We start from the raw sequence: 13,283 nt of genomic DNA, 5'->3' as shown, positions 1-13,283 counted from the left end.
AGGTTTAGCTCAGATTAGCCAAAACCAACTCCTCTCCCCAAGACACACTGATGTGAGCTGCACAGGGCTGGTCTCAGCTGGAAATTGCTCCTCACAGGTCTTAACGCTGAGCAGCAAGGACAATCAAAAGCGGTAACAAGACACTTGGGGCCCACTTGGTATTTCAGATATGTAGGCACAGATCAGGCAGCTGTGGCTCTGGAGGGCTGTGGGGTTACAACAGTGCTCGGCAGCATTTCTCAGGCCTGAACGGCATCTCAAGGTAGATGGGGCGGGGAGGGAGAAGGGGGCAGTGGCTTACTACCCTCCTGTGGAAGACCTCTGCTGAACAGCAAGGGCTTCCTCAGCTCTTAGATCACACTCATCCCCATGGTAGTGCGCGACTTTACAGTTTCCAGCATTGATGTATTTCTAGAGGACAGAACATGCTGCTCCTGTCAGCGATGTGTTTTAACTGTTATCAGCATTTATCTGCTTCAGGAATTCAGAGCGATAAGTGGATTAAGTGCGGTAGGTTTGTAGGGCTGCTAGGTCAACATCCTCCTTCCGTCCTTTCCCTTCTCTTCCTATAAACAACCCTGTTGCCACTCTAAATGCCAAGTCCTAGAAATATCGCTGTCTGGAATTTAAAAAAAAATATATAGATCTAGCATTTCAAAAGAGATCACACATAAGACTCAGCTGTGGGATTAGAGGCACGGCCAGGCCAGAAATACATTCACTGCTGGAATTTGCTATGGTAGAGCTCGCTGAAAAGAAATGGCTTTGAAACGACTACCCAGCAGCTATTAACTGTGAGACAGGATGACATTCTGTTCCTTAGAGCCTAAAGGGAGCCTGAATCTTTGAATGTTAAATTCTAATTCAATTTGGTCTGGGGATTCTGGACTAGGTTTTAACCCTGGAGACATAAATGGGAGGAAGATGAGGAAAAGCTGGGGAGTTGTGTGTTTCTATTACCAGCCTGTAGCAGGGCTGAACTGATCCCCCCGAAACTTGGGTGTAACTAACCAGGATACCTGTGCCAAAGGAAATAAATTACAAAGCTCCAAAGGAGCAGGTCATTGTATGACCTTCACTCATGCATTATACAGTACACTGCTATGTGTGAGCTGGTCCCTGCAGCATGATGAGGGGGGAACTGCCTGTCCAGCTGTAGCCCTGGCCAGGATCCGTATGGCTTGGTCCTTCCTTTGATGCTGATCACTTCCTGAGACTAAATACAGAATTGGGCCAGGTGCTAGCAACAGTTTCTGCTTGTAGCTGGAAAGCAGCCATTAATTTCACTCAAGCGCTGTTAGAAGCCCGCAACAGCGGCCAGCATTCCCAACCGTGAGGAAAAGCACATTGTTTTGGCGCGCACAAACGAGAAGTTTGGGCAAGTGCTGAACCTACCAGAATTGCCTGTTCACAGCTGTGTCCAATGCACACCCACAAGTAAAGGCACGCACACGCGCGCACACACATGTGCCCGCAGATGCCCCCACTGCCAACTCCAGGGAAAGCATTTATTCAAACAAAAAGGCTGCTGCTAGCCAAGGCAAAAGCAATGCTGCAGAGACCACAACAAAGCCTCCTCATTGCTGAAGTGTTTAACACCACAACCATCCAAAAGAGAAACACCGCTTGGCGCAGAGAAGAGCTGCAGCAACTCAACGAGCCTGATTGCAGAGCACGCTTCAGAGCGTTCCCCAGCACAGCAGCTCCGGATTTGCTGCCTTGTCAGAGACCAGCTCAATCCCCCAACGCTGAAAGCCAGCCAGCGGCAACACACGCACCTCTGAGGATTCACAATCTCTTTGACTCCTCTAACCCCAGACTCTGCGGCGTACGGTTTCCCTCTGTCTGGCGGCAGGAGCGATAGAAGAGCCAGTGCGAGCAGGGCCGTAGCTCTGCCAGCGTTTTTACCACTGTTGTGCGTCGAGTGCCTCTCAGCAGGGCTGGATGATGCCGAGGTAAAAGCTGCCAATGCCCTCGCTACATTTCCACCCGCTGAACTGCTCTAGGGAAGAGAACAATCAGCAACTGGAGGGGAAACCAGAAAAAGAAAGGTGTTGACACCACCGTGGGGAAGGGAGGGGGCACTTCTATAATTCCCTTTCACCAGCAAAATGAGTCTGCCTCAGAAATCACCCTGCTTCTGCTCTTTTTCTGTTCATCTACTGGAAAGATTCCCAGGGACTAAATTATCACACGCCTGATGCGCTCTCAGGGGCTGATGCTGCATGGCTGCACCTCAACCTCGTGGCATTCCCTGTGGCTTCCCTTCTCAGGCTCCCTCTTGCAGCCTGTGTGGCAAGCCATGGGGAGCAGGACTTCATCTGGAAGGACTTCTTGGCCTTCTCAGGCTGACACCTTCCAGGAGAACATCCACCTGGCTGGGCCCGGGGCTGATGCAGGGCCAGAGCTGCCACGTTTCATCCACTCGTGCAAGGGACCTAAAGCTTCCTCCGGGCAGCTCACCCTTACCGGGAGGGACAGCAGTACCATCTCGGCGAAGGCTGAGGGACACCGGCCCCGCCGCCACAGAGCCCCGGCCCAGCTCAGTGGCGGAGCGGGGACTGAGGGGCGGCGGCCGTCGCCCGCCAACCCGCGCCCTCACCCACAAGATGGCGCCGTCGCCCCGGCCGCGCGCCACCGCCCTCCCCGCTCCCGCCCTCCGGCGGGGCCCGCCCCGGCCTCGGCCCCGCGCCCTCCCCGGGCCTGCGGGCTGCGACGCGCTGAGCGCCGGTGGCTGTATTTTATTTTTTCTCCTTTCGGGGCAGGTAAATACAGCAGCAGGGTTGTGCCACCTGTGTTTCAGCTCACGCGAAATGCAGATACGGGGCCGGGCTGGTACGGGTTGCGCAGGAAATGAAGTGTGTGAAAACCCTGTGCTGTCCCGGGCCTGGCCGCCTCCCGCCCCTTCCCTCCCGCCGCCACGGTCCCAGGTCACCGCGGGATCCGCCGCGTTTCGCACCCGGTACCGCTCAGCGTCTCCTCGGCAGCACCGCAGCCGTAAGGCCAGAGAAAACGAGCGCAACTAGGATCATTTAAGGCAAAATTAATGCTAATTAACTGTAATCAACGACTTGAAGATCAACATTTACTCAGCAAGCTGCAGATACTGCCGTAGCGGTTTGCCTGTTAGGTGGGAGCAAGCAGAGGATGGGCATGTGGAAAAGGAAAATAAACTGCAGGCTCTGGTGGGCGCTCAGCCCCACTGCAATGGGTTTAAGCCATCCCTGCTGCCTTCCCCTGCCTGCTGCCTTCCCCTGCCTGCTGCCTTCCCCTGCCTGCTGCCTTCCCCTGCCTGCTGCCCCCTTCATCCCCCCTCTGCTGCCAAAGGTCACTGTCCCTGCAGCAGCCACCCCTCTCGCCCCATGGCCAGCAGCTCCCCTCACAGCCCCGGCTCACAGCCACCTCTGGCACCGACAGCCGAGCGGGGTGGCTGAGTCAATTCTGCTGAGCCCTTTAGGTGGGCAAGTGGCCCCCAGCCAGGGGGGGGACAAAGCGTGGGGAGCCGTGGGCAGCGTTGCCTCAGGCACCGTCATCCCCAGCCACTCACAAGCCGGCCCTCCTACGCCGAGGGCGCTCTGGAAACTCCTGCCAGCGCTGGTGAGGAGCGCAGTTTTATTATGAATGATACTTCTCAGCTTGCAGAGGCCTCCTGGCACCGCGTGTGGGCCCCTGGCTGGGCTCTCGCTGCAGCAGGCGAGAAAGTAGAGATGATCTGTACACTGATTTTTCCTGGGAAAGCTTTTTACATACTTTCCATGACCAGCAAAGCCCAGGCACCTATTTCATGCTGCTAACCAATGATGCTGCACTAGTCGAGGCTCTGGCGATGATGTTTAGCTCACCACGCTTGCTTCAATAGGGGCAGGCTCCAATCAGTGCCTCTACAAACAGCCACCAGCTGGGTGCTGCACCCCAAAGGCACGCGGCTGCTGTCAGCAGCCCTGGCAGCATGCCTCCCCAGCCCCATGGAAGTAGGAGAACAGGAGTCACTGGTGCACAGCCCTCCCACGGCCATGGGATGTGTTACCAACCCCGAGGTGCCACAATCGGGCCAGCCTGAACTTTCTCACATTAGCAGCAAAAATGCTGGGGGCGGGATGCTGGCCAGGAGCAGGGCATGCTGCTGACAGCTCCCAGCCATGCTCTCTTAAAACAGGAGACCCTGACCCCTTGCCTCAACAGCTGCACACCTTGAGGTGTGCACATCATGCTCTGAAATCCTCCTGAGTGAAGGGCTGTGCATCCTGTCGGTAAGGGGCAAAGGGTGGGAGGCAGGCAGGTCTGGCAGGGGCTGGGTCCTGCACGGGGCAGACACGGGGAGGATCGTGTTGGACAAGGTGGCAGCAGTTGTGAGGGAGCTGCAGGACCAGTCCCTGCCAGCGACAGCCTCGCCAGATGGCCCTTCTGGCCTCGTCTGCACAGGAAAGCTGCTCCAGCCCCAGCAAGTGCTGCTCCGAGCCAGCCGGCTGTGCCAGCCCCAGCTCCCCGCACCCTGTCGGGGAGCAGCTTCTGACCACCTCCAGCCAGTACCCAGGCCTGCCCCACCGCTGCCCCAATACTCAAGCTCCTTCCCCCCAAGCTCATTCCAGGAGACCCTGCGCTCCCTTGCACCCAGACCACCTCATTCCCTCCCCTGTTCCTCCCCTCACTTTTTTCTGTGTTTGTTTGTTGTGGTTTTTTTCTTTCTTTCAATGTCTTCCCTACTTTTTTCTTTTTTTAGCTATGACCCTTTCTTTGGCCTGCAGCAGCTTTCCAGCTCGGGGTGTTGGGGGTACGACCCTCATCACAGCGACAGCAACCTCATGAACCAGCATGGCCCCCTGCAGCAGACACATGCAGTCACACTCCGCTTTAGATCAGCACAGCTTTTCTCGTGCACACCAGGCCTCTGCCAGCTCCTGGGAGGAAGGTTGGGAGGGGATTAAGTAGCTAAGTATCTCGCTGGCAAATGAATATGGCTTTTTTTTTTTTCCTATTAATTCCTCAACTTTGCTTTTATCCTGAACTGTGGAGAATACGCAGGCTGATACAGCTGTTACAGCACACTCTCCTAGGGTGGAAAAACATCTTTTCACCACCAGATCCTATTCTGGTTATCCAAGCTAAATAAAGAATCCTGGCAAAAGCATTTGCTGGAAGAACCGCCTCTCTGCTAGGATTTTTGCCAATACAGAAATGTGTTTCATTCTGTCTTCCCTCCCCACCCCCCAATTTCCCACCTGCCGTCTACATCCCTGGCTGACAGGGCTACAGGACAAGGATCTGTAGTTTTGGCCTCATGCAAGAGGATCATCATCAGGTTTTATTTTTCAAACCATTGAAGAGCAGGGTTTCAAACCCTCTCCCGCAGGAGTCTCTCCTGCTTGGAAAACTGTGCAATGGCAGGTGTGGATCCAATAGGGATGGGAAATGGGAGTGCAAGAGGAAGCGTGTACTGTCTGTACGGAGATATAACCTCAGTTAGAACAAGTGTATGGAGATGGGACTATGGAGCTACCATAGCAGGGTTCAGACCCCTGTTCCCATGGCTAAATGTATCTCCACTTGCTCGTTACATATATTTGTATGTATATGCATGTATGTACATGTACATGCACACACACATTTTATACCTAGCTACTAATACTTGCTGAGGTTTCCCTAACGCAGCCCCCCTGGAACACCCTGTGGCCCAAGGAGCCATGTGGAGACCCTCTACCACAGCCGAGCCCAGGGCTTCTCCCGCAGAGCCCCTCTCCCCTCTCCGCATGTGCTGGGGAGATCCTTCCCCACCCTGCTACTTGCTTCCTTTATTATCTCTGCCCAGCTGTGGTTTATAAGTTGTTTAAATCTTTTCTAGGAACAGATAGAGATCGCAGTTACCCAGAATCCAAAAACGCAGACAGCTTGAAATGTGGTTAGACTCTGCCCTACTTTCATTGAGCTGAGAGCAAGGCTCTGCTGAGGTGCTCAGGGGAGAGAAGAAGAGAAGGAGAAAAGAGAAAGACCCATCTCAGCAAACCACCCTTTCCTCCCACACTGAGAAACAAACCTAACCCGTCCCCCTCAAGCCTGCTACGTCTGTTCAAACCACACTGCCTCTCCTCCTGGTTTGCCCGGGACCTGCAGGCGAGCAGGGCACTGAGACGTGAAGCCTGGGAGAGACGCTCTCCCGCACCGCAACACTTGACACAGGCGCGGGCATCTCCCCAGGCTGAGAGAGGTGTGAGGGTTTCACCAAATCAGGGCCACGAGGACGGCAATGCAGAGAGGGCTGCGGATTAAGAATGAGACACGTTGGTAGAGTTTTTACCATATATATACTCACCAACAGCTTTTCCCCATACTAAGTTGCTCCGAGGCCAGGGGAGCCGCAGAAGTGGAAGAGCCACCTGGGACTTCCCTCCTGTGAGAAATCCCCTCCCCGGGAAGTCCACGCTGGGTTGCAGAGCTGCTGTGTGGCTGTGCCATGCCTCCGCAGTGAGCACAGCTCCCTTGCACCATCAGGCTCCTCCGACGGCAACGCTTCCAGGAATCTGCAGTGACCCAGAAAGGAATACTGCTGAAAAAATGCCGGGAGGCCTTTTTCCTTGTCTCAGTCGTGCCAGCCCACAAGACCAACCTGCAGACAAGGATGCGTGTTTCCCATATCCATTTTGCCTGGGGTCTGATTCTGATAACCCTGGGCTTTTCTCACAAGCGCTGGTGGTGTTTGAGGAGATGGGACTTGGGTGGGAGAGAACAGGTTGCAGATACATACCTCCGGCTCTATGACTTTCTCCAAAGTAGACAATATTTGCTAAGTGATTCCACCTATATTCCTCCAGCTTTGGAGCTGTACATAGACAGACAAACCGCTTGCAGCCACGAATATTTTAAGGGTGATGCTTAACCCTGCTTGGAAGTGCATGTATCAAAGCAAGGATCAGAGCAGCAGTGGGGTATTTTTGCTGGTGCTCTCACTAGCGGTAGCAAGTGAGGTGTTTCAGGAGAAGGGTTTGCTGTAGTCAAGGCCATAAGAGAGATGCTAAAGAAGGTATTGTCTGAAAGATAATATAGTCCAAGATCATTATGGTGTTTATTAACACCATTTACAGGGACTGACTTGAATAGCCTTGGAAGGAAGAATGAAAAAATGCCAGCAAACACATTACGTTCTCCTGCAAGAAGTTTTTTCACCCTACTGAAAAGCTTTGTTAGAAAGAATGATGCGAATGGTAATAATAAGGCACTATAATTATACCTGATCCTTCTATAATCTCTCTCTCCGCAGAGTTCGGGAGCACTTTACTGCTATTATTGGATTTGAACAGTCCCATCTGGATAACATACGACTGATTTGTTTGCATGGCTTATTTTAGGTATTTCAGCACGTACATTAAAGCTGCCTTCATATCTGGCTGATTCCCTGCACAGTCTGTAAGAGCAGGGAAAGATCTTCAGCTCCTGTTCTCCACTGCCCTGTTCTCCCATCGCAATTCCTTGGAGAGCCCTTCACAGAAATGCAAGGATAAAAGGAGCCATCAGTCCTTCCCCACCCAACTCAGTACCGCAGAACAAGGGTTACAACCTAGAGGATGGATATTACCTAGAACATCCAGATTTGCACCTGTATTATTTTAGGCTTGAGATTCAATGAATCCCAAAACAACCCTAAATGCTCCTAAAAAGTCTAGCAGCAAGGTCCCAGCACATAACTTGTGCTAATGTACATGCTGTGCGGTCAAAATAGCTGCTACCTTTCAGGGTGAAGCTTTTAAACGAAGGCGTTTGCTGTGTGCACGTGTTGCCGGCAGGCACAGAACCAGGCAAGGCGTGACAGATGCCGGCGTCTTTCCGGACTCAGCGTTACTTGCAATGCCATCTCAGTTACAGTGATGCTGGCAAGCTCCCGCCGCAGCTCCCATTCACCGTGGCGTCTAAATGAGCAAGCAGCTCCATCAATGTCAAGAACTTTGCTGGCCCCTTGCAGGAGCTCTTGGGTGTGAAGCTGGGCACTTGCTACTTCACTCTGCCAGGGCCAGGAGAAAACAGACACAATTTGAAGTAATTCAGCCCACATTTATAAATGTTATTATAAAAAAATGAGATTTAAAAAAATTAATAAAAGCATGATACAAAATCTATGATTTACATAAACGGAACTGTTTCCAGTCTGACATTCACAGCAATTTTTCACTAGTTTGCAGTGCAGGGAATGTCCATTTCAGACTGAATCCCCATAAAAAATAACAAACCCAGGTTGCCTAATTCTTTTGTTGCTCTCACTGCTTTTTAAGGGGTTGGGGTTTTTTTTCTCCTGTGAACTGGAGCAGGGTCTTCTCCTGCATCCCTTCCGCATCCCACCTGGCCTCATCAGCACAGACAGGTGGGGTTTCCAGTGCCTGCCCATCCCCAACGCTGTGGGCACATTTTGTTGAGGAGTTTAAAAAGACCCATTAGTCCTGCCTTAAGTTTTCCCTCAACTTCATTTTTGGAGTATTACATACAGTCTCCTCGCTTTCATTCCCTTAGATTCTTCAGAGCCGCCTTTGTCAATTTGTTTACTTCTGGTTTATTTTTAAAAGACAAACCCCCAATGGACATAAGCTCTCAAGTCCCTTTTGAAAATGCTGTCTTGTCTGTAAGTGCTTTGTTTGTGATCCTCTCCAATCCTTTAGGCTATTGTGTACGAGCTGGAAGGCATCTGCGCTTGGGCTAATCATGCCGAATGCCAGCAATTCCCCCAGCATGATTTGTTGCACAAGCCAGTGGGAACAGGGTTTGTTTTGATTACGTTTAGTGTGGAAAACCCACGTTTTCTCACATTGGACTCACAAAATGGGGGTGGGGGGGTGGGGGTGGAGGGGTGGTGAGGGGGAGGTGGGTGCTAACCCAAAATTTTCCAAGGGGAACAACAATCTGGTCATTGATTTCAATGGCATTTGGGACCAGCTGGAAGGTCGAGAGCTCTGACGGCAAGGGTGGTGTCTTGGGAAAGCAGGTAGCCCAGGAGCCAAAAAAACCTTCCTTTAAAAGTGTATGCATGTCATTTGCTCTGGGTTGGATGAATCGAATGCAGATCTAGGAGGCTGCCAGTGCTATACGGTGTTTTGCACAGCCTTTTCAAAGCTGTGCAGCTCCTTTCTGACATGAGGTTAGGTGGGCTGGGACCCCCAGCCCTGCTCCAACCAGTACAGCTGGGCAGAGCCATCCCAGCCGTCACCTCGGGCTGATGCTGGCCTCCCCTGATGCCTTCAGCTGACAAGTCAAACTCTTTGACTCATTCTGGACGATGGCGACGTTTTTCTCCCCAGCCTGTGCCGGTGCTTACCTCCAGGCATCAGATAGGTGTCCCCATTTTTCTGCTCACGGAGGTAGTGAGGAAGCGCCCGAGGGCTGCTCCCGCTGGGGCTGCCATCAAACCGCTGCTAGGGCACACAACTGCACGCTGTGCGGGTGGGCGCACGGGTGTGCCACGTGCAGGCACCCCCTCTGCCTCGAGAGGCCCCAGCGCAGGGACCAGGAGCTCCGTGCACAGCTGTCCCCTGCTGAGCAGCTGGCTCAGCTGGCCTGGGCTGCACCCCGTGCTGTTAAGCCTAAGACTGAGCTTAGGCTGGCTTGTTCCCAGACTCCTGCCATAGCAGAGGTGTGCTCAACACAGAGCTCAAAGCTGCACCTGAATCCCACCTCTCTCCTGTCTCCTGGCTCAGCATTTCCTGCTCCAGAGGTGCTCCATTAATCGCCATTAATCCCATTTGTACCCGCACAGAGGTTAGCATCTCCAGTGGCCTGTGGCAGGGACTTCCACAGACTTAAGCTATACGTCACATGAAGAAATGTCTCCTGTTGTTCCTTTTGAGCCTTCCACTTGACTGTTTCATCAGATGCCTCCTTGTTTTTTTAAGAAAACGCACTTACTCGGTCACCTACTCTATGGCATTTAGGCTTCACAGATCTCTGCTGCAGACCTCAGCCCTCTCTTTTCCCAGCCGAAAAGTGTCTGTCGAGCCAGCCCTTCCACGGGAAGCATTTGGAAGTACTCTGCTTTGCCTGACGCAAACCCCCAGCTCCCCCAGCCCCAGCTGAGATCACAAGGCATCGGGAGCACGCAGAGACGCATGCGGCTCTGCGGGGAGGCATCGGGAGTCGCAGAGCAGCTCTGCCACATCTCCCTTTGACACCGCTCTTCTCTTTGAACGCTGCCCTCAGTAGCCCTGACTTTGCATCAGGCAATGGTGCGGTGCAGGCAGAAAGCTCCAGCGCATGCAGTTATCATAACTTTACAGATGCCAAACATCTAAGGAATTGGTGCAAAACGAACTCAATTAGACAAAACCATTGTATTCCCCTATCCAAGGTATTTTTGTAAATTAAGGTTTTTAGCATGTTTAAAGGTCAGTGATGCAAATACACATTTTGGGAGGAACGTCAGGGTAAGGGTCCAAAACTGAGACCCAGCTGTGTGTACACAGAAGGTTTTATTTTGAAGCTTGCCTCCTAGGAGGAGCTCATTTCCAAACACTGAGGATACCCAAATGTTAATAAATTTTTTGAAACGTGTTTGTACAAACTTGTGGGTTTGGGTGAATCCTCATCCATTGAGGCAGATCCCTAATGGCATACAGACCCTTATGTCAGAGGTAATCAAGTATTATTACAAGAGCTGCTGGCTGTGGGGCCCCTCCTGTGCGCACACATGGGGACATATGGAAGTTATTAACAAGTTTCAGTGAAGGATTTTGGGAAATTAACCCCTGCGACCCCAGAGCACGGCTAACAGACAGCTAGTCGGGAGTAGATGAAGAGCAGTTTCCTGCTGGATGCCTGTGGCGTGTTGGGACTGAAATCCAGGCCCTTTGCAGCCCGTAGAAAAGCCCCTCTCACAAGGACTAAACTTTTCAACTTCTGCTGTTAGGAAAAACGGTTGAAAAAAACCATCTGCGAGGCTGTATAAGATTCCTCAACAAACTGAAATGAGTCAGCTGGAGAAATGTATAACATAACATATAAAAATGCAAACAATTTTCTTCTATTCCCTGAATGGCGCTCGAGAGGTTCTGAGGAAGTTTGTAATTTCTTTATAAGTCCCTTTAAGAGGCACCAAAAGACACGTTTGGATGCGGGCCACCAGGAGCTGCTCCTACAGGGCGGAGGGACCGGTTCAGAGGCAGGGTGATTAAAGCGAAACGTCTCCCACTCGTTAATGAAAGCAGCAGGACGTCGTTTGCAGTCACCTCACAGAAGTAAACTCTTATGGTTTTGCTTTGTACATCTTTATCTCAAGAGCTGAAAGAAAAAGGTTTCTCTTCCAACATCCAGAGCAGAAAACGAAGAAGGACTCTGTAAAGCCGGCCGTAGCCAATGCACTTTTCACGTTCCTCTTCTTCCCAAATTGGTTTCCTTTCTTGCACCAATCCTGATCTGGAAAGTGACCTCTCCTCAGGAATAATGAGGATACTCACCCATAATGTGCTTTAAACTTTCCTAATAGAACAATGCTTGGCAGTCATTCACTGCTTTTCATCCACAGATCTCAAATCAATTCGCTACAGCCCTGCATGGTATTGACTTACTTGTAAGACAGAGATGAGCACTTGCTGTGCAATTAAAAAAAAAGAATAAATGAATAAAATAAAGCAGACTTTATTAAAATCCAAATTATTTCCTCCTCCCTTGGTGTGATTTTTCTAAGGCACAATCCCGGCCGCAAACGGTGCTCTTCCGCAGCCCCCAGCCGTACAACCCAAGATGCTCGTTTTCGGCCAAATGAGAATGGTTCACAGCCAGGTCAGAGCAATCCAGTTAGAAAGCTCTTCCCTCAGTGAGCTACAACCGCGGCCATAAAACAGAAGCATTCCTGTGCTCGGTTATAAACGTGGAAGAAATGAGCCCGCTCCTTCCCCCCGTCCCCGGTTTCTGAGGGGAGGGCAGCCAAGGCACCTCGGCGACAACACCCCAAGGAAGAAAAGGAGCCAGGGGATGGGCAGGCTGCCTGGGGCAGCAGACCCGGTCCCACTCCTCCCACAGCAGGCAGAGAGGGAGGGCAGCTGTACGGCTGACCTTGCCGAGGCAGGGGCTTACACTTGAGAGCCAGGGCACGGTTCCAAAACAGAGGTGCCCAGAACCACCTGAGATGCCCGCAGGGGCTGGCAGGGCAGGCATAGGAGCTACAGGAGGCTTGCGTGCTGCCAGAACTCTGCCCAAACAGCATTGAGGGTGAGCAATGGGATGGTGCCCGAGACCAGGCCAGATCCATGGCAGGCAGCAGCACCCAGAGCCGTGCATGACCCAGTGGTGCTCCACGTAGCGTGGGGAAAGCAAGAGGGAAGTGGTTTTCCATCCACCAACATGCCACAGCACTTGGCTGGTGCTGGCACCATCCCAGTCACCCTGCAGGGGGTTTTGCAGGCTCAGTACCTGCAGTGACAGCACCACCACCCCCATCTCCTCCATGGCCAGCCACACTGACCTGCCCTACGAAAATGCAGGACATCAGAGTTCTTCAGGGGAAGGGACCCCAGGAGGTCTCTAGTCTAGCCTGGGGCTCACACCAGGGCCAGCTCCAAGGGCACACTGGGTTGCTCCAGGCTTTACCCAGTTGTGTCTTGAAACTTCCAAGTATGGAGACTACCTCTCTGGGCAACCTGTCCTGCAACAGGACTACCCTCATGGGAAAAAGGGTCTCCTCATAGCAAGCCTGGACCTGTTTCCTCTACGTCTGCCATGCACCATTCTGGTGAGCCTGGCTTCTTGCTGACCTCCTCGTAGGTACAAGCAGGCTGCTGTTAGGTCCCTCCAAAACCATCTTCTCGCCAGGCTAAACAAGCCCAGCTCCCTCAGCCTCTCCTTGCAGGGCAAGTGCTTCAGCCCTGAGCTTCTTGATGTCACCCCCCTGATCTCACTCCAATTTATTACATTTTTGTTGCACCAGGGAGCCCCAAACTGGAGGCAATACTCTAACTGGGGTCTAAGGAGTGGCGACTACAGGGACATAATCACTCCCCTTGTCTGCTGGCAGTGCTCCTGTTAATGCAGCCCAGGATGCTGCTGGCCCTTGCTGCAGGAGGATTCAGCTTTGCTGTCTGCCAAGACCCCTGGTCCTTGCATGGGTTACAGTGCTCGGACAGGGCTGCTGCAGGAGCTGCAGATACCAGTAACCCTGAGCGACAGGGTGTGTGTTTGAGCAGGGGATGCCCAGGGCTATTCTCTCAGGGTGGGTTGAACCCCAGCCCCCCTCGTGATGCTGCCTGGGGTAACGCAGGGCACCCCAGCCCTCACCCAGGGCATCACAGCCTGGTTCGGGCATCCGAGGGCTCCAATTC

This window comes from Grus americana, chromosome 1, assembly GCF_028858705.1.
Source record: "Grus americana isolate bGruAme1 chromosome 1, bGruAme1.mat, whole genome shotgun sequence".
Lineage (NCBI taxonomy): Eukaryota > Metazoa > Chordata > Aves > Gruiformes > Gruidae > Grus > Grus americana.
The sequence above is the reverse complement of the archived record's forward strand: the minus strand, read 5'-3'. Positions refer to the sequence as shown.